General features: G+C 49.2%; 1 protein-coding gene and 1 long non-coding RNA gene across 6 annotated transcripts in view; both read left to right on the top strand.

Annotated features, from left to right (window-relative positions):
• LOC138845844 (uncharacterized) overlaps positions 1 to 20,028 on the top strand; it is a 112,716-nt gene that overhangs the window by 76,361 nt on the left and 16,327 nt on the right. Inside the window, exon 5 of one of the 5 annotated variants that reach the window (XR_016222389.1) lies at positions 3,157 to 4,422. The exons of the other annotated variants lie outside the window; for them this stretch is intronic. The gene's annotated coding sequence lies outside the window, so the exon portion shown is untranslated. Of the gene's footprint in view, positions 1 to 3,156; positions 4,423 to 20,028 lie in introns of those variants that run through there. 5 annotated transcript variants of the gene reach the window in all.
• LOC149121689 (uncharacterized) lies at positions 13,745 to 17,188 on the top strand. Its single transcript, XR_016223045.1, has 3 exons — positions 13,745 to 14,373; positions 14,529 to 14,636; positions 17,088 to 17,188. It is a non-coding gene; the product is annotated as an uncharacterized LOC149121689 (long non-coding RNA).

Genomic DNA, 20,028 nt, shown 5'->3' with positions numbered 1-20,028 from the left:
TTTTATTTATTTGAGATACAGAGTTACAGAGTCAGAGACTGGGGTGGGGTGGGGTTTTCCATCTGCTGGTTCACTCCCCAAATGACTGAGTTTCTGTCTGACCCAGGGCCAGACATTGTGGGCATTTGGGGAATGAGCTACTGTATGGGAAATTTCTCTCTCTCTCTCTGCCTTTCAAATAACATAAAATACAGATTAGGAACACATACAATGGGTATGCCACAGTCCAGCAATGGGAAAAAAAATCCATCAAGACTAGAGAATGTTAGAAAATAAAATGACCTCTCTCTTTGGGTCTGGATCCAGAAAAATACTACTTTGTTTCCTAGACTGTCCCTAAATTATTTAATATATGTAGCCTTACCCGTAAAGCTGTCAGATACACATGAAAATACTACAACATTTAAATTTAGAGGAAAGATGTGGGCTAAGAGTGAAACATAAGAGGATGATTAGAAACCAGTGATATATTTTAAATGTCAGGGTTCTATCAGAGCAGCTTCTGCAGCAAACAGAGGCAATAAAATCTTCCGTTCAAATCCATTCTCAGGGGGTGCAGTCCCAGGGAAGTGGAAGTAAGGAAATAGGAATGAAATTGAGAAGGAACCAGGGCAAGTACAAGCGCTATAGAGCTGGCTGCCATTAGCTTTCCAGGCAACTGTCTCACAAGACCATTTTTGGAGAGGCCACGTGAACAGAATTTCTGGAAAGTCTGGGGACAGCAAAGAGAAGAATTTATCTGGAAGCCACCTTTTCCTACTGGTCAAAGATTTACCCAGCAGGGGGATAACTTCACAGGATAATAACAACATATTCCCAGGTGCATACAGTTGGTCATTAAGAGTCCACAGCTTCTCATGCCCTCGCAGTAGTGGAGACGCTGGGGAGGAGAGAAGAGGCAGGCCACTGTGGGTTTGTGCCATGGAAACTGAGCAAAAACAAGTGGCTGAGGGCCCAGGAGGTGGGAGTCGCTGAGTGGATCTAAGGAAGAGAGTGTGAGACTCTTGCCTGGGCAGCCCAGCGTTGGAATGCCTGGCCCCTAAAATAACTCACCCGCACATAGGGTATCGGTGAGGCTCCCTTTTTTGCCTCCTTTTAGGCACCAGGACACATACAGATCCTCCTCCTCCTTGAGCAGATGAGGACCCATCTGCTGTAAGATATATTTGATAGAAAGTAACTGACAGGTTCAACCAACAAATCAAGGAAATGTACTAGTTCAGATAAGAGGAAGTCCGGGTGGTGGTGGTTCCAACGGCTAAGTCATGCTTAAACTTCCAACTTTCAAGTGATCTACCACCTGCCCAGATAGATTTATTTGCCTCCCTGCCTCCCTCCCTGCCTTCCTCCCTCCCTCCCCGCCCCTCGCTTGCTCATTTTCCCTCCCTCCCTCCCTCCCTCCCTCCCTCCCTTCTTTCCTTCCTTTCTTCCTTTTTTTGTACAATGAAATAGTCATATGTAGTATGTTCCAACATCATTAATTTTTCTGAGTTCCCTTTACGTGCCAGCTTCAGCACTCTGCAGTATAGAAGCCAACTGCTTTGTCAGCTATTTCACACTACCTATGAAAAGTTGCCAATTTCTCAGCTAGAAAAATTAGTGGGATTCTTATTTATTTCTTCTCCATCTCTGGCACCTGAACAAATCAAAACTTCCCTGTTCCCTTATGTACTGTAGCTCCTCTTCCTTAATCATGTTTTGTAGTTTTAGGATTTCTGCTTGCTAGCAAAGCCAACACGGCTAACTGAAGCAGAAGTTCATCTATTGAACAGGTACCTAGGCTGACAGAATCTATGGGCAAGAGGGTAAACAACTCGAGCAGAAACCAGAACAGGATAGGCAGAGTCCACATCGCTGCTGGCAGCACAGTCACTCTACAGCTGGATCTGTCATCCCTGGCTCAGTGCACCTGCCCTGCCCAGCCCTGGCGTACAACCTCACCCATCCGTTTGGTGATGACTTCTCATCACAGGTCTTTGCTGAAAATCACAAACAATTAATGATACTTGAATTTCAGAAGTGGAGACTGTTATAAATGACTTGTTTCAGTTATTATCCCTAAAGACCTGGTTTTTCAAATAATGAATTTAAAAACGCTGTCCAATAGCAAATTTAATTATTATGCAGTCTAGATTTCTCTGTTGGAGCTTCACTATAAATGACTGATGTTGTCTCCCCATTGGTTTTACTTCAGTTTTAGTAAAAAATATCAGGTAATTTAAATTTTCTGACAGACTATTTGCTATGGTTTTTGGCAGCTAAAGGAATAAGCGTATTCAGCATGCATAGCTTGAAATTAATTGTAATTAAATCAAATCAGCTAACATCTCTAGGTACTCAACCAGAGAGAAAGTGACTTAACCACTTATTAGATTGTATTTGTTATTTTGTGACATTGTGCTGATGGACACCCTGAGAAATCCAAGATGAGATATGTAATGTAATAAACCTCACGTGATTATCCACAGAGCAAAATCTACTTTTATCTAAGCTGTCCAGATTTTTTAGTACCAGCTAAGGAGGTGGCTTGTGTTATCCATGCTAGTGTGATTATAGATAGGTAAAAAATGGGGGCTCATTTCAGCCTGGAGGGTCTCTCTTCCAAGGAACCCCCAAACTGTGACTACATTTTATGTATGTTTTTGATGTATTTAGTTAAATACTCATTCAGAAAACTTAATTTTGGAAATTGGCTCTATAAGAAACACATGAACAAAATGTTGACTGATTTTTAATAATCTGCCAGCATCTTAGATGTTATGTTGAACAAGTCAAAAATCTTCATAAACACTATCGTGTCTCCAGTGAGACTGAGTTAGGGGTTTTACAAAGGAAAAAAGCAGATCCCAGAGGGTCCTCTGAATTGCTTGTATTCACAACATTAATGAACAGAATCAATGATGAGATTATTTTGCTTTTAGTACAGTATAAGGAAGCTGTCCCCACTGGGCTCTTTGCCATCACTGCATGGTTGCATGAGATAGGCTGCTCACTACCCTCATTCTGCTGAAATTGCCTATGGAAAACTCTATCCAAATAAACCTAGAAATGTAATTTTTTTTAATCTAACCAAGCAGAAAGGCCAAGGATAATGTGTGATGTGCTGAGACTGGATTCCAGTTAATTATGAAGGATTTATAAATGGTTTCATTGCAGGAGGGATGACCTTGTGCTGGGCCAAGTGGCAGGATGCTGTCCCTGTCCCACCTGGAGGGCAGCTCTGGCAAAACAACATATCAGGACCAGCTGGAAGCCGGCTTGTCCACCTGCATGAGCCCTTTGGGAGATGCTTCAAAAGTGCCCATGGAAGCCTGGGGAATGCAGCTCTCTCCCTCCCCACTCGACCTCACCCCCAGCCTTTAAAGAGCTTTAGGAGCTCCCTGGGTTTCCGTGGCTGGAATGCCTTCTGCACTTGGCAGTCGTGAAACTGATTCAGATCCATTACAGACTTACCCTTGACCTTGGAAGGGTCAGGTGCTCTTTTTCAAGTGTCTGATGTTGTAATCCTCCTTGAGGGGTACAGATTGGAGGGAGGGGGTGACCTGTGACTTTTCTAGTCCCCTGGCTGACTGAGAGCCACATGTGCATTCCAGCACTGCAACTGTCCCCACACCTTCCCTAGAGGGCAGTCCACCTGCTCTCCCCAGCCGCCCCTTTGAAGTGGACGGCTTCCTTTCTCAAGACACCCCCATCACTCAACTTCCCACTCCACTGGCCTCTCCCTGTACTGTGGGGGAAACACACACACACACACACACACAGTAAACACAGACAGGACTCTAAGTTCAGACAATGGAAGTTGATGTGATTCTTTTTCATTTTGACTTCACAAAGTAGACGCAAGGTTTTCCATGCTTCTTAACATACAGGAATGACGCAAAGAAGCAAACATGTTAAATCAGGCCTTTGTTATGTGGTGACTTGAGGGTTATTCTTGTTTTTAAGATTTATTTCATAGGCAGAGTGAAACACACATACACACATGCCACACACACACACACACACACACATAGTGGATCTTTCATCCATTGACTCACTCCCCAAATGCCTGCAGTGGGCTTAAGCCAGGAGCCAGGAACTCCAGTTGGGTCTCCTACCTGGGTGGCAGGGGCTCTGGTACTTGAGTCCTCATCTGTTACTTCCCAGGTACATTAGTATGGTGCCATCTGGAAAGTGGAGGAGCCAGGATTCTAATAGGCCCTCTGAAATGGGGTGTGAGTGTCCCAAGTGGCGGCTGAACCAGCTCCACCACTGCGCCCTCCCCTGAGGGCCATTCTTTTTTTTCACACAGTTTTTGCAGAAATATATATATTTTTTTCACAACTGTAATTGTAGATGCAATTTTGTATTCTTTTAAAATCAGTATTTCACTCATGGATATTTTTCTGTGATGTCACTAATTATAATTTTTATTGCATGTAATCCCATCTAATTACATACCATAATTTATTTAACCATTTACCCACTGGATAATTTAAATGAGATTCTAGTTTCTTTTTTTTAGATAACTTTTATTTAATAATATAAATTTTGAAAGTACAACTTTTGGATTATAGAGGTTTCCCCCCCATAACCACCCTCTCACCCGCAAACCATCCCATCTCCTGCTCCCTCTCCCATCCCACCCTTCATTAAGATTCATTTTAAACTATCTTTATATATAGAAGATCAACTTAGTATATACTAAGTAAAGATTTCAACAGTTTGCACCCACACAGACACACAGAGTATAGAGTACTGTTTGAGTACTAGTTTTATCGTTAATTCTCATAGTACAACACATTAAGGACAGAGATCCTACATGAGGAGAAAGCGCACAGTGACTCCTGTTGTTGATTTAACAATTGACACTCTTATTTATGAAGTCAGTAATCACCCAAGGCTCTTGTCATGAGCTGCCAAGGCTGTGGAAGCCTCTTGAGTTCACAAATTCCGACCTTATTTAGACAAGGCCATAATCAAAGTGGAAGTTCTCTCCTCCCTTCAGAGAAAAGTACCTCCTTCTTTGATGGAGGGCCATTCCTAAATGTAAGCAGATGCCACATTATGATCCAGAATGGACGATTTCTTGCTATTTTTCTATTAAGATATAAAAACACCATTGTGAAATTCATACAGACTCATCATAATTGTCCAGTTTTTTCATCAGTTATCAAATTATATAGTGACTTACTGAACAGGCAGGAGTGTGCTTGTTGTGTGTTTGTCATTTTAGAACAATGATCAACAATGATGAATTACTTGAACTATGTATTATTATTATTTTTTTTTTACCAGCAAGCACTTGAAAGAACACAAACACAATCTTGGTTTCTCTACTTCTTCTAGCCATGGGAAGTTAACATGTTCACAGCCACGTGATCACTAGCATCACAGAAAGCAGAGCCTGAAATAATACCTTTTTGTATCTCTGGGATCTTGTTCTGTTGGGATGTCTAACACCACTTTCCATTCTAAAGCAGGGTCAGCTGAAAGGGATCAGGATGGAGTCTGGGTTGATTTTGTTAGTTTGGGAGAAGTTCCTTCGCCTCCAGGAGCCACAGTGTCAATGTCTCTGTCTCTGAGACACTGGAATGACTGCTCCTTTGTGAGGTTAAAGGAGAAGGCTTCACAAGCAGGGGCTGAGCTGTGCCGACTGCCTCTCTCTGGGAGAGGCTGTGGAAGTTCAGGAGACTGGCTTTTTCTCCAGGTCTTCCCGGCTCCTCAGTTGATTGCTCTCTCATTGTAGAGCAAGAAGCACCTCTGCCAGCAGTTCCAATGCCCCACCAAGCAGGGGTCTTTCAACAGTAGCATCAGCCATGTTACAGTACTTTTTCAACCATTTTGATCAAACTACCAGCTTCATGTTCAGAGCCTCCTGGATTGACAATGAGAAGTTTCCGTGAATGGCTGATGGCTCAAATGTTTTAACTGAAATGGCAACATGAGAGGCCTCACAGATTTTTCAGGTCCTACTTAATTATTCAAAATGTAAAATCTGTTGTTCTTTTGTTGAATAATTTTTACTAGTATCAGTTCTCTTTGAAGCCAAGTTTACATAAAAATTTATTAATCATTTTGTTTTTATGCATATTTAAATCAGTTACTGTTGTAGGACTTTTTTGCTGTAACTTCTTTAATTATTCTGAAAATGTTACAACTCACAAAAAGCTCATAAACTCCTAAATTCATTAAGTATCATAATTATTCTGCTCCCTTACACATTTCTCTCTCCTCAAGTCTTTGAAAATAGGATGCATAATCATGATACTTGTAAATTTTATTTTATTTTTCAAAGATTTATTTATTTTAAAGAGTTACGGGGGGGTGGGGAGAAAGATGTTTCATCTGCCAATCCAATTCCTGGATGGCCAAAATGGCCAGGGCTGGGCCAGGACAAAGCCAGGAGACAGGAGCTTTCTCTGGGTCTTCCACATGGATGCAGGGGCCCAAACACTTGGCCCATCCTTTGCAGCTTTACCAAGGTCATCAGCAGGAAGCTGGATTGGAAGTGGAGCAGCCAGGACATGAACTGGTGCCCATGTGGGATGCTGCCTTTGTAGGTGGCAGCTTTACCTGCTATGCCGCAATGCTTGCCCCATCACATTCCATAACTTCTAATGTCATTCTTTATGTTGACATGACAGGCTGGCCTTTTTACTTTCTTGATCCTTGAGTCTCTCCCTTAATACAGTGAATGGTTTCTGAATCACATCAGCCCCGCTGAGTTCAGGGCCCATCCATAAGTCAGAGAGTGGACACAGATGCCACATGGACAGGGATCATGGCAGGTCACACCAGGAGAGGAAGCCACAGCCATGGGCACACAGAGGGATAGTGAATGTTTGCTCAAAGATGAGTGAATGAATGAGAGAAGAATGGAAGCAAGAGAAGCAGTCCTGGGTGGGGTCACAGGGCTCCCAGCACAGAGTGCACCCCAGTCTATCCCACATTAAGCCCCTTCTACTGGGGGGAGAAGGGATGTCACACTGCACCTGCTCCACTCCCCCTCCAATCATACAGAACATTCCTGGGTCAGCAGAAGGAGGAGACCCCCCTAGGGAGGGCCTTCCTTGTCCCTGGGCCCCAGAGGACCTCCAAACTGCTGCTACGTGGCTGTTCATGGGCAAATGTTACAGGGCAAGATTCCCACATCTGTTCTTAGGCAGTGCTGTGCACAGCTGAACAGGAAGGCCTGGCTGTCTCCCATTTCTCTGATGGGGAAACTGAGGCTCAGAGTCTTGTCTGTAGTCAGCAGCTTGAAAGAGTGGCCATGACCATCCTGTCTCTCTGACTCTGCATCCTGAACTCAAGGCCCTGCTGAGGTCTCCATGGGACTCGGGGTCCCAGCGTCCTTCAAGGGCTGCACCCTCCCTGCCTGCAGCCTTCCGAGAAGTCAGGAGTTAGAGGCACCCCCATCTCAGGCTGTGTGTCCATGCATGTCAGGACCAGGAGTTCCGGGAACTGTAGGCCACAGAAACCTCTCCCAAGGCATCTGGGTGCAGTCTCATTATCAAGGGAGTCCCAGGGTTTATGGCAGCTTCTTGTCTTAAACCTGGCTCTGCTGCTAAGTAGACTGCAGAGAGCAGGGCCTCTAGCCTTAGTGGGGACCTCACATGCCCATGTCACTGAGTGGTCAGGACACAGTGAGAGACCCACGTGAGGACAGAGGCCTGCAGGGGCTCACCCCTCAGCTGTTCATACTCACATCTCCCCACAACAGCCCAGAGCTCGCATCTCTCTGGCCCCTGCCCCCTCTGTCCCCTGTGCTGGGGCAGCCCGCCTCTTTTGGACCCTACAGTTGATCAGGGAATCAGGCTACACCACTAGTCATGGTGAGATAACCCTCAGCTCAGCTTCCTGGGGGTGGGCTCCAGCCATTAGACCCCAGGACCTGGAACTAGACATGACCATGAGCTCATGACCTTGTGATGGGGACATTGGCTGTCCTGAGTGGTGTACACTCCACTCTGTGCATTCTCAGTGCTGGGGAGCACAGGTCTCTGGGGCTGTCCAAGCCAAGGCAGCCAAACTGAGCTGCCTGGGACTCTGCAGGGGAGGTGCACCCACTGCCACCCACTCCCTCCAGTTGGCCTGACCTGGGCTCCAGGCTGATGGGTGTGCAGGGTGCACAGGCATCAGGTGATTTGGGACATTTTCCAGAGGGACAGTCATGGGGCCAGTGCTGTCACTGGGTGTGATCCAGGCCATTCCCAGGAATACACACAGGTCAGCATTCCAGTGCCCCAGCTTCCTCCTCCACAGGCATCCCTCAGCCCTAGTGGGTCAGCTGAGAAGCCCATTAAGAAAATCCCTGTGGCTATAATCTCTTGATGAAATTCATAGCCTTCATACTCCCTCCTAGCTTTCTGTGATGTCCTTGTGTGCCCACAGGCCACACAGTCTGGCTCATGCTGGGGAGGGGAGTCCTCATCTGGGATCAGCACAGCCGTGACCTGGGTGGGGCTTCCCTCTCAGGGGGTTCCTGATCTGCAAATGGGGAGTGACAGCAGTGCTTCCCCATGGCTGAGATACGGGGCCCAGTGCACCTGGCCAGGGGCCCAGAAATCGCAGGAGCTCAGGGAAAGAGCAGTCACTGTCCTTGGGGACATCCTCTGTGTCTCCATCTTCCCAGCCATGACACATCCATCTCATCTGCACACCAGACAGTCTGGATCACATGGGGTCCTGGACAAGGCTCCCCTGTCTCCTGTGCAGTGAGCCAACCCCTGCTCTGCTTCTCTGCCAGTGACCCATTGTTGAGCACAGGGACAGAGACTGTGACAGCTTCTGTGTGTGGCCCATGGCTCTGAGGCTGTGCCCTAAGAACCACCTACCCTCTCCCTGTACACCCCTCATCCCAGAAGCTGGGGGGCTCCCAGTGTGTGCAGGGAGGTGCAGTGCATCGCTTTCCTTGTACCAGTGATGGCTGTGGGCAGGGCTGCCATCCCATTTCACAGATGAGGACATTGAGGCTGCAGTGAGAACACCCACTGCAGGTCAGTTCTGTCTGACCTTAGAGCCCACGTCTATGACCATGGGGAGGTGCTGCCCTATCCATAACAGTGTCCCCATGTTCATTGCTTTCCTTGGCCTTCCCATTATTTGCTGCTCTTTGTCCAAAAAGGCAACCCTGGCTCTGCCCCTGGGAGGTGTCAGTGTCATCTTCAGAGTATCCAGAGCCTTGGCACTGGGGCCACTGTGCAGTGAGAGTGGGGAGGGGAGGGCAGGGCCTGGGGAGTTTGCACAGTGCAAATTGTACATACACACTGGGTAAGGAATTAAATTTTATTATAGTATAGGGACAATAAGGTGGAGAAAAGGAACACAATGGGGAGGAGTAAAGAGAAATACAGGATCACGGGGATGGGGAAGGACAGGTGTGGCACTGGGGCTGAAGCAGAAGGGACTGCAGGAGCTGGGGCTGAGGCCGGGGCCAGTGCTGTGTCTGGTGGGCCCTGCTCGGCCCCTGGGGACACGGCTGTCCCCCACGTATCCTTGTGCCAGTGCTCCTCCTTGGAGGGCCAGCACTGCTCCAGCAGGAATGTTGCTTGAAGGTCAGTGGTCTGTTCCGCTCCAGCCGTGAGGTCAGGTGCCGGGCCCGGCCCTTGCCTTGCTTCACTTCCAGCACAGGTGGAGCCGTCCTCAGGCCCCACTGTCCCGGCTGTGAGATGGGCATTTATGGAACCCCTGGGCTCTCTCTGGGCAACGGTTACCAAGTGACTGAGCGGGACCTCAGGTGGTTTGTGCATGCTGGGGAACGTCTGTGATGGTAGCTTCAGAGCTGTGAGCATGTTTGACCTCTGCCCCACCACACAGAGCTCATCAGTTTTAGGCAACTGATGCAGGTCTGGGCTGCTGGCAATCCCCAGCCTGCTGTGCTGCTCCAGGGGCGAGGCTGACTGGTCCTGGACCTGGGGGACAAGAGCGAGAATGGCAGGGAAGAGGCAGTCCCAGAGATCCCTCCACAGCCAGCAGCTCTGGGCCTCAGGCTGCCCCCACCTCTGAACTTCAACCTCCCTCCTCCAAGGGTGAAGAGGCCCCGTCCCCCCACACCCAGGGCCCATGAGGTCCCAGTGGTGTCCTGGCCAGCAGAGACCTGCCCTGGCTACCAGACTCACCCTGGCCTTTTTCTGTTTTAAGCGCCAGGTACGTCGGGAGTGAGGGTTGGCCCAATGTTCCCACCACTGGGCAAGGCGCCCACAGCAGGGTTTCTTGGGGCCTGGGCTTCGGCATCGCGGGATGCAACAAAGGAACATCTTCTTATGAGACTCTTATCCAAGTGAGCTGGCTTAGACTCAACTCTGGAATGTTGGGGTGGTTGCCGGGGCAGCCAGTTCAATAGGTCATCACCAACATAGGCCACTTCCTGTGGCTCCTAAGCTCAGCCCCCTCCTCACACAAAATATCCCCAAATTCTCAGTGGGCACTACCTATTCCACTACCCCATGCCATGTACCCACTGTCCACAGTTGCACCAACACAGGCAGCACCTGCCACAGGGCTGGCCTGGTGGCAGACAGTGTCACCTGGCTCAGACCTGCTCTCTCATCCTTGTACAAGTTTGATCCTGCACAGATCATTGTCCCTCTCTGGACATTCTCAGTCTCTCTTCTTGTCTCTGGGGATCATTCTAGCATCTGCTTGAAGGGATGCCAGCAGTGCTGTAGTGCCAAGGAACCCCTAAGCCTGGCATCACCTGTATGATGCAAACACCCTAGGTGTGGGAGATCCCAAGAAGGGCTGGACAAGGAATGGGGCATGCTTAGAGTTCTAGGAAAAGGAGGGGCTTCCCTGGCCTCTCCTGCCACATCTTAGGCACTCCATAGGTCTGGCTGTGGCATAACAGGAAATCTGATTCTCATGCCATGGTTGTCCTTTCTTCTCTCTCTCTCTCTCTCTCTCTCTCTCTCTCTCTCTCTCTCTCTTTAAGTTTATTTGAAAGAGTGAAAGAGAGAGAGGGAGAGACACAGAGCATTGTGTTACATCTGCTGGTTCACCCCTCCCCCATAAAAGGTTGTCATTCCAAAGTGAGCCTGGCAGAACTCCATCTGCATCTCTCCCATGGGTTGCAGGAGCCCACATATGGGGACAGTTTTCCACTGCTTTCCCAGTTGTCTGAGCAGGGAGCTGGGATGGAAGTGGGGAACCAGTGCTCAAACTTACACTGAGGTATGGGATGCTGGAGTTGCAGGTGGTGACTTAACCTGCTGTTCCATGACACAGGCCCCAGGGAGACAATTTTACCTCCCTGTTTTTCTCTTACTCCTCACAAGTTTGTAATGCTCTTCTTTATGCTCCTTCTGATAGAGGCTGAGCTATAGCCAACACTCCAGCAATGACAATGGTGACCTACGTGGGATGGTTCCTAGCCTAGGGTTGGGGCTTCTGGGCACTGGGAGTTCAGCAGTTGGCAGTGTCAGATTAAAGAATGCCAGGCAGCTTGTGGGTAACACTTGCTGCATCCTGGGTCAAGATGTCCATCACCAAGATCTGAGCAATGGTGGCAGCAGCAGATCCAGGAGCACTTACTCTTGGGGACACTTACTCCATCCTGTGCCACTCAGGTGTGGCTTGGGACCTGGTCATGCTGAGCTGCTGATGCAGAGAGCTGAGAAGTGCATGGTCACCTGCACTCCTGTTTGTCTAGCATCTTACGGGAATCATGGCTGAGTCATTGGGGCAGCTCTGATAAGTGTCAAATACCCCAGACATGATTACCAAAACTGGAAGTTCAGCAACAGATCACAGTTGTGGAGGAGAAAGGGACAGCCTTTCCCAGGATGCCAGAATGCTGGGGTGAGGCTCTCCCCTGGGAGACAGAGGAGTGCAAAGCGAGAGGTCTGAGAAAGCCCTGAGCCTGGTCTCTGGGTTGCTGGGTCTGACCTTCCCTGCTTCACAGCATGGGGCCACTTTCTTCTGGGTTAGAGACCTCTACCTTCTATAGGTAGAAATTGAGAGGGAATTTCATGGTTCACAATGGATGACTCTGATGTTGGGTTCACCTTCCCACCACTTGATGTAAGTCTGGGATTTTATTCTTCTTGCTCCCCCAGTCCCTAGAGGCTTTCATGTTTCACCAGTTTTGTGTACCTTCCCACAGGGGAGAGGGTAGAATATCCTTTCCAAGCTGGAATCTGGACTTAAACCATCCCCCATCCGACTCCTGTAACTCTACAGTGGCCTCTACATCCCAAAGAGGATAAGGGGGGGTGCGTGAGACAGCAGGCTTCCTGGGACCCTGATGCCCAGGAAAGTCAGGGGTTTCTAACAGCTGCTTCCTATCTCAGAGTGTCCAGACAACCTAAACACTATCAGTCCTGAAGCTAATCCTCTTTATTGGTGGACACTGCCTTCTGTGTTTCGTGAGCCATAACATGGAGAACATCAGCATGGGGGGGTCAGAAAGATGTGGACACAGGCTACTGGCTAGCTCATGGCTCTCCAGTCTATTCCAGGGACCCCAAGAGAATGAGGGACACTGACACAGGTGGGTGACCCTGAAACCACAAAGCGCCCATCCAAATGTTAGCAGCTAAGTTAGAGCCTTGCCCATGTGCCTACAGCAAGCAGGAAGGACACTGGTGAGGAGTGGCAAAGGTGTCCCTAGACGGGAAGGGCTCAGCTCCCCTCAACAGAAGAAGACTGATGGGTTACTAGCTCTGCAGATGGCTCCTCTAGATAAAATCCAAATCCTCTGTGGTGCCCCTGGATACCCTAGAGATAGGACAAGCTGGAGAGAGAGAAGATGGACACTGGAGTCACAAAACGAGCTATTAAAGGAGTTTCAGTGAAAGCAGACACAGAGAGGGGTGGAATGTTTGCCCTGTGTCCTGGTTTTAAAGTTCTGACTCACTGATTTCCTGAGCTTCCCATCCCACCCTTGGGAAGAGACTGGTTATGAAATCAGATGCTTCTGTTTCTAAGCCAGGATGGAGCAGCAGCGGATGTCTAAGTCATTAAAAGCCTTCTCAGGGTGGGATTTGAAGCAGGAGTTTGGACACTGTGGGGGATACACACATCCTACATGGTGGTGCTTAGATTCCATTCCTATCTCTACTTTGATTCTAGCTTCTTGTGTATGTACTCCTGGGGAGGCAGCACATGATGGCTCAACTGGTTGGGTCCCTGCCACCCATGTGTCAGACCTCAATTGAGTGCCCAGCCCCAGTAGTGGCATTTCAGGGGTGAATCAGCAGGTGTGTGATATCTGTGTCTATGTCAAATAAGTATTGTTTTAAAAAAACTGTAGAGGAAAATTTGATATTTGGTCTGCTTATGATCATCAAAGTGGTATTGGGGTAGGTTTTGGTTTCCAAGATGGCTGGAGTCCCTAAATTTTAGGCATAAGACACATATCACTTGCTGCCCGGAGACCCCAATTGTCTGGAAACCATCCAGTAAGACCCTAAATATGAATCAGCCTTTTCCTAGAAATTCATGAAAAGTGCTTAAAGGTCTTTTCCAAATCCTTAACCTGTGTTATGGCCACCATAAAAAGAAATTAGGATTCAGCCCATGTGAATTATCTATGGAAGGCTCTTTCCCAATTGTGCTGGGCCCTTGACCTGCCAAAGGTGGAAAATGAGAACAAGAAAACACAATGAGGGCAGGTAGTGGCTGCTCTCATCTGGTGTGCAAATAAGACCTACTCTCACCTACACAGGTAGAAAGCCTACCCCCTTGATTGTAAACTGAGCTCTCTTCAGGAGCAGTTTAACCCCATCTGGGCAGGACCACACCTGGCCCTGCTAACGACTGACTGTTCTCTTAAACTACCACACGGGATTCCTTTAAGTCTCCACACCTGAGAGCAGAGAAGTTCTGTGTTTCACCTGAACCTTACATGGCTCCTTGGAGAGCCTCTGTCAGACCTCAAACTGCTGCTCTACTGGGCCCCACATATAATGTCAGGAAAGGACGCCTATAAACGCCTGCCCTGTTGCCCATAGCCTCTGGGGGCTACACCCGGTGTCTCAAGTCCTTTGTGGGTGTTGAGTAGGAGAGTCTCTCTCCACCAGCCTGGGCCATGTCCAGGATCATCAAGAAGTAGTTACAGCAGCTTGACTTCCTGCCTTACCCCTCAAGATGGGAGTGAAATGTCTTAGGGGGCATCTTGTAGCCAAATGTGTAGGATTTGGGGGAAGTGGGGAGGGGAGAAATGGACCAGGGGCTGGGAATGTAAACCGCCTAGAGCTTGTTTTCCTGATGTACCCGGGGAGCTGAAATTGTTACATTGAACTCAGAGTGTCTGGACTGCTACAAACCACCACTGAAGCAGCAGCAAGAAGCCAGTTCGAGTCAGATCTTGCAGACCTGAGCTAGGCTTTCCTCATAGCGCGGTCCGGTTCTTCACCAGGGGAGGAGACGGCCGCCATTTGCTGAACTGAGGAAGTATGAAGATTGGCCTGGGCAGGCGGAAGCAGGAGGGGCCCTCCGGTCTGTGGCTGGCCTTGGCCATGCCCTTCCCCCTGCTGCAGAAGCCCAGGCAGACGATGGGGGTAGTTTCTTTGGGGGAACCCTTCTTCCCATGGCCTACTTTTCACTAGGTTATGTGGGGATGCCTGAAGCCAGTGGACCCTGGCAGCGGACACCCGGATGTGCGGCCTTCCCAGCGGCCCCGGCGAGGCCCGAATGGTCCACAGCTGCGGGAAACGGTAAGAGGAGTCCGCCATGACCATGGCGTCCTTTCCTCCCCCGGGACGCCATTTTGGAAACATTTTCTTCATTCAGGCGTCCTTGGAGGTATCCGAAACCCTCCCCCTAAATATTTTATTAGAAGTTTCTAACAGCAAAGTCGGCATTTGCAGCCCAAACGCAGGCCTCCTAACTGGGGCACTCCCTCTGCCCTCCCGCACAGCGCCCACAGCTGAGGGGCTGGGATTCAGGCTCCAGGTGGCTTCCAGAGCCTAGTCCGCCGCTGCTGCTTGCATGGCCTCAGCACCGCCGTAGATGGGGGCTCTCCCACCCCAACCCTGCTTTGGGGACGGAGGACATGGTTCTGGACTTCTGAAACCGCTGCTGCCCGCGGGTCCGCCTAAGTGTCAGGGGCGAGCGGGCTGCGCAAGCTTCAAAAGCAAACGCCCTGCTGGCGCCTCGGCTCAGGAGGCTAATCCTCCACCTTGGGGCGCCGGCACACCAGGTTCTAGTCCCGGTCGGGGCACCAGATCCTGTCCCGGTTGCCTCTCTTCCAGGCCAGCTCTCTGCTGTGGCCCGGGAGTGCAGTGGAGGATGGCCCAAGTGCTTGGGCCCTGCACCCCATGGGAGACCAGGAGAAGCACCTGGCGCCTGCCTTCGGATCAGCGCGGTGCGCTGGCCACTGGAGGGTGAACCAACGGCGAAAGGAAGACCTTTCTCTCTCTCTCTCGCTGTCCACTCTGCCTGTTAAAAAAAAAAAAAAAAAAAAGGCAGACGCCCCTCGCGGTTGAAAGCTGGTGGCGGACGTTGGGCACAGGACCTTTATGTTATGTGCCCAGGGAGCATGGGGTTGCTCTCTTTTGGGCTCCCGGGCGCTCGAAGCCTCTGATGGCATCCCAGACGCCGAAGCCGCCATAGCACCTTTGAGTCTGCAGTGCCCACTCCTGGCACCTGTCCCCAGCCCGCGCTGCCCCCTGGACCACGGGTAAGTGCTGGCCGACCTGCTGGGCTCTTCCTGCACAGTTGTGGTGGGGCAGAGCTGGCTGCCCCTTCCCTCCAGGGATCCCTGGGGCCTTTCTCTCTGTGGGCAGGTATGGATCCCTGAGGGCTGGGAGAGAGGTGGGGTTCTCAGGTGCAACCGGAGGCTGTCTCTCCTGCCAGGTGTGCAGGGAGGAACAAATGCCAGGCTGGCTGGCTGAGGAGGGGGCTGGGTGTAGAATGAGGCCCAGGGAGAGGGTGGGGCAGGGGCTCAGCCTGGATTCCAGAAAAGCTCTGGCCCCTCTCAGCGGCAGTCGGGATTGGGTGGGCATTGTCGTCTTTAAGGGAAGAGCAGCTGTTCCCAGAGTCGTGGGGACTTGCAAGCAAAATGGCCTTAGACGTTTTGAGTGGCAAGGAGGCTAATGCGAGGTCTCCGTCAGACCTTACATTTTACAGTGGGGGAAAAGCAAGGCCGTGGGACAGAGGTTCTTTTTCTGGGTGGGAGCAGAAAGAGGCCTGAACCTGGTGGGCATCTGCCTCCCCCTACTGCAGAGCTGGGATGATGGGGCCAGGTTGGAAGGCCTCCACGCCCCTCCTCTCTGGGCAATTGGCTGTGCTTGGGAAGGGGCTGAATTAGCCCCTCGGAGGCCCATCTGCTCCAGAGCTTCTCCCTGGGAGGGTGGGGATGAGGGGAGGGGACTACAGTTGGCTCTTTGTTTTTCTTAAAGCAATGGTAGACTTGACATTGAGTGCTGGGCCTGTTTTGAATGAAGAGACACAATGAAGTGTATTTCCCTGTATACGTGGGAGACTGTGAAGTCGGTGATGAGCACTGATAGGGTGAGCTGACCGCCCTGATCTGCGGTCAGGCCATTTCATTCTCTTGGTGGCTCATGAGTGCTCAGGGAGGACGTGGTATTGACAGTGGGCTTGGTTGAGGCCCTGGCTGCCCCTCAAGGGTGGGTGTCTTGACCACAGCTACCTCTTCCCAAGCATCTTAGATTGAGCCCTCTACCTCCCCATTATGTTACTAAAGGATGGTCTCCTCAGTTTGGATCCTAAATATAAAAATGAACCTTTTTTTTTTTTTCCAAGTAGCCTGAAGTAGTTTAGGGGACAGTGTGCCACAGCACAGCAAGTGTACTTGACTTTGGAGCCCCCTTACTGATCTTTTCTTAGCCCTGGCATTGCCCTACTTTCACTTTAAGGGTTCACTTTCCTTTATAAGCAATGAAAGAGGGGGAGCAGGGCTGTGGTTGAACAGCTCATGAAAGGCAGGGAACTGGTTTCCAACAGGGCCCAGTCCATACAAGCTTTCGTTTCTAAGTGTGGCCCTTTTGGTCTTATGGCTGAGGTCACGGTGGACTCAGTGGAGAATCCCAAAGTTTGTGTTGCTAGCAACAGACATCTTTCTGTTTGTCATCTGGTAGGTATGAATTGGTTCTTAGGTTCTCCAAGGCCTGTTCAAACGTGAAGGTGTTTGCCTCTTATAGGTTCCTGGTTACAACTTGTGGTTTCAGTCGCATCTGAGTTGAAGTCTTGGCCCAGACATTTGCTAGCTGAGGTGTTGTTGGCAGGACGTTTTACCATCCGTGAGTGGTCTTTTATTTGAGAATAAAAGTGGGGGTGTGAGCATTGTGTTTTGTGGTTGGGACATCAGAGTATCAGAGTGCCTGGGTTTAGTGCCTGTCACCTTCTTGCTAATACAGATCCTGGGGGGTTAAGGCTCAAATGCTTGGGTTACTGCCACCTGTCAGGGAGATACGGGGTGAGTTCCTGGTTCTTGGCTTCTGCCTGGGGCCATTGCAGATGTGGGGAGTGGATCAGTGAATGAATGAGAAACTGAACTCAGACATACGGAATGTTCTTTGCTGGGGTATTCATCTAATGGTTTCCAGTGACTGAGGACTGAATGCTGGTGTTTTCTGGTTTGCCTATTTCCCTGATGGTTGGTTTTAGACTATATGCACAAGCCAAAGGGAAGATGGACTACAAACTACGAACTCAGTAGCTAGAGCCAGTTTATTCAGAGACAGACCTGATAAGGGCCCTCTACTAGCGAGGGTCAGGATACATTCTGGTAAGAGACTAGGGGATTATCTAGCCTGGGCTACTTTTGGTTCAGGCTGGGCAGGGATTAGGCAGAGCTGAGCTGGTTTGCCTTGGCTTTTTCAAACTTCTAGAGGGTTGGGGCTAATGGCTGAACTCTTGAGATAGTGGTGTGGCTGTAGGAAAGCATCACTTCTCCCCATGATGTTGCTCAAGGTCCTGCATTCTGACTCTCAGGATAGATAGAAAGATGGGTGTGGTATCCTATTGGCCACTTCCTGCTGATGCAGGACTGTAGTCCAGTTTTACTGGAGAAGAAGAGCAGTCTTGTGATGTTCCTGTGGGATGTCTTGGGATATAGCAGTCACTTGTTCCTGTGAGCACTTTTGAAATATGATAATTATATATCACAAGAGTAAAAACACTGTGATTATGAAGAAAAAAGGATATGGTAGAAAAATTACCCAGAATGTCAAAGATGGCCAAAATGTGGCAAGGGTATTGTTGTAATGCATTCTTACATTTCATTAGCATGGTTTTTTTTTTTAATGTGTTCAGTAGCATCTCTCACAGCACCTGACTCCCTGGTGTACAAGCCACACTCTTTACCCAAAGAGGCAAAGTCCTCCTTTTTTGGAGGTGAGGAAGTCTAAATCCTCAGTGATTTCAAAGGACCACTGCTAACAAGAATCTACCTGGTCTTGGAAGTGAGACAGTTGTGGTGCTGGGTCATTTATGTTTGCTTTGAGAGTGAGAGAAAATTCTTTGTGTTTCTTTGTCTTGTCCCCTGAAATTTCCAGTGTGGCTGCTCTTGGCCCAATTCCTGGCAGAAAACACCCAATGAGAATAGCAAGGGGAGCTAAGTCCAAGTCACTCTTGACACGGTGGGTTAGAGGGATGGGACACCAAGTCTGGTTGAGAGTATAGGACAAAGGGTGAAATAGGAATGTGAGAGGACACGTTCCTGTCCAGTTCATGGGAAGACATTTGTACACCTGGATGCCACAGAGCAAGAACTAACCGATTTATGGTCCCACGCATGCTCACCAACGCATCCTTGGGTTGTGTCCTGACAGTGATGGTTCAGTTAGAGTGGTAGTATTTGCCTTTGTGGCTAATTTCACTAACTTGTGGGAGTGGTGGAAGGAAGTGGAGGAAAGGAGGGAGGCTGGGAGAGTAATTGTCCAGCTGCAGAGCACATGGGACAATGATCCTACTTTATGACAAAAGGGAAGAGAACACATAGGATGCATTTAAGGGCTTGACCTATCAGCGAGACCCCAGAGAAAATGCCATTGATAGGTGTGTAAGGTTGGTTCAATTCTTCCTGTTTTGGGGAAAGTACAGGGTATCCCTTCAGTCCTGTGGCCTTTGTCCAGACTGCCTGGGAGGTGGGAGGAGAGTGTACAGATCCCGCATGAAGCGATAGTGGGGTTATGTTCAAAGAAGAGATGAGAGAAAGCATTGATAAGAGCTGTGTAGAGGCTTTGGGAGGATGTGAGGTATATAGATTTGGGGACCACAAAACGGGGGCAGGCTAGAAGCAGCAGACCGTAGTAAAGCATGCAACCCAGAAGAGAGAAGAGGGCTCAGAGACGTCCTTTGCTATGAGTCATTCAGTTGGATCAGTTTCTGACAAAGTCTAGAGCTAATATCACAACAAAAGATAGCAACAGGGTACAGTGCATTACAGTAAGAGATGTAAACAGAGGATAAAAAGGGGTGTCTGAGTAGGATGAAGTCCTAGAGATTGCCCTGGAGCTGAGGGTCCAGGAGTTGGAAGAGTGGTCTGGTAGAGTTGAAGACCACTGCCTTTCTTTTAGAATTACTTGGAGGAGTCTGTAGAAGTGGCAGGGGTGTGCGGAGATGGTTCTTGCAGTAGTTGGGGGAGCTGTGTCCACCTGAGAGTTGTGGGACCTGTTGAGTAGGGTGTGCAGTAGAGGTGTTACTAATTGTAATGGAGCGAATGTATAGTGTGGGTGTCTCCTGAGTTTAGCAGTGGTCATTTCGACAGGGCTTAAGGGTGACATGTCGGTGCACAAGGAAGAAGGAACACATGGACACAACACTGTCTTTCCGGTGAAAGGCTTTTTATTGCTCACTCCAATTCACACTAGGGCTTTCCCACTGCATACCAATCTCTATAGTTATGTTCATTACTCCACAGATCATAACACACACCTAGCATCAAAGCAGTCTCAAAGGCAAAACAACTGTAATAAGTACAGCAAAGCATATAACGTTATTCTTAATCATAGGGTCGAGGCACATTCCTTCCTATTACATATGGCTAATATCATTATGAATGCTGTGTTCTCAGGGTTCCTATCACGGTCACGAAAAGTGAAAGTTCAAAGTCGAGAGTCTCATTACCACTCAGAGAGA

Source organism: Oryctolagus cuniculus, chromosome 16 (assembly GCF_051225735.1).
Source record: "Oryctolagus cuniculus isolate XC-2025 breed Fujian yellow rabbit chromosome 16, ASM5122573v1, whole genome shotgun sequence".
Lineage (NCBI taxonomy): Eukaryota > Metazoa > Chordata > Mammalia > Lagomorpha > Leporidae > Oryctolagus > Oryctolagus cuniculus.
The sequence above is the reverse complement of the archived record's forward strand: the minus strand, read 5'-3'. Positions and strand labels throughout refer to the sequence as shown.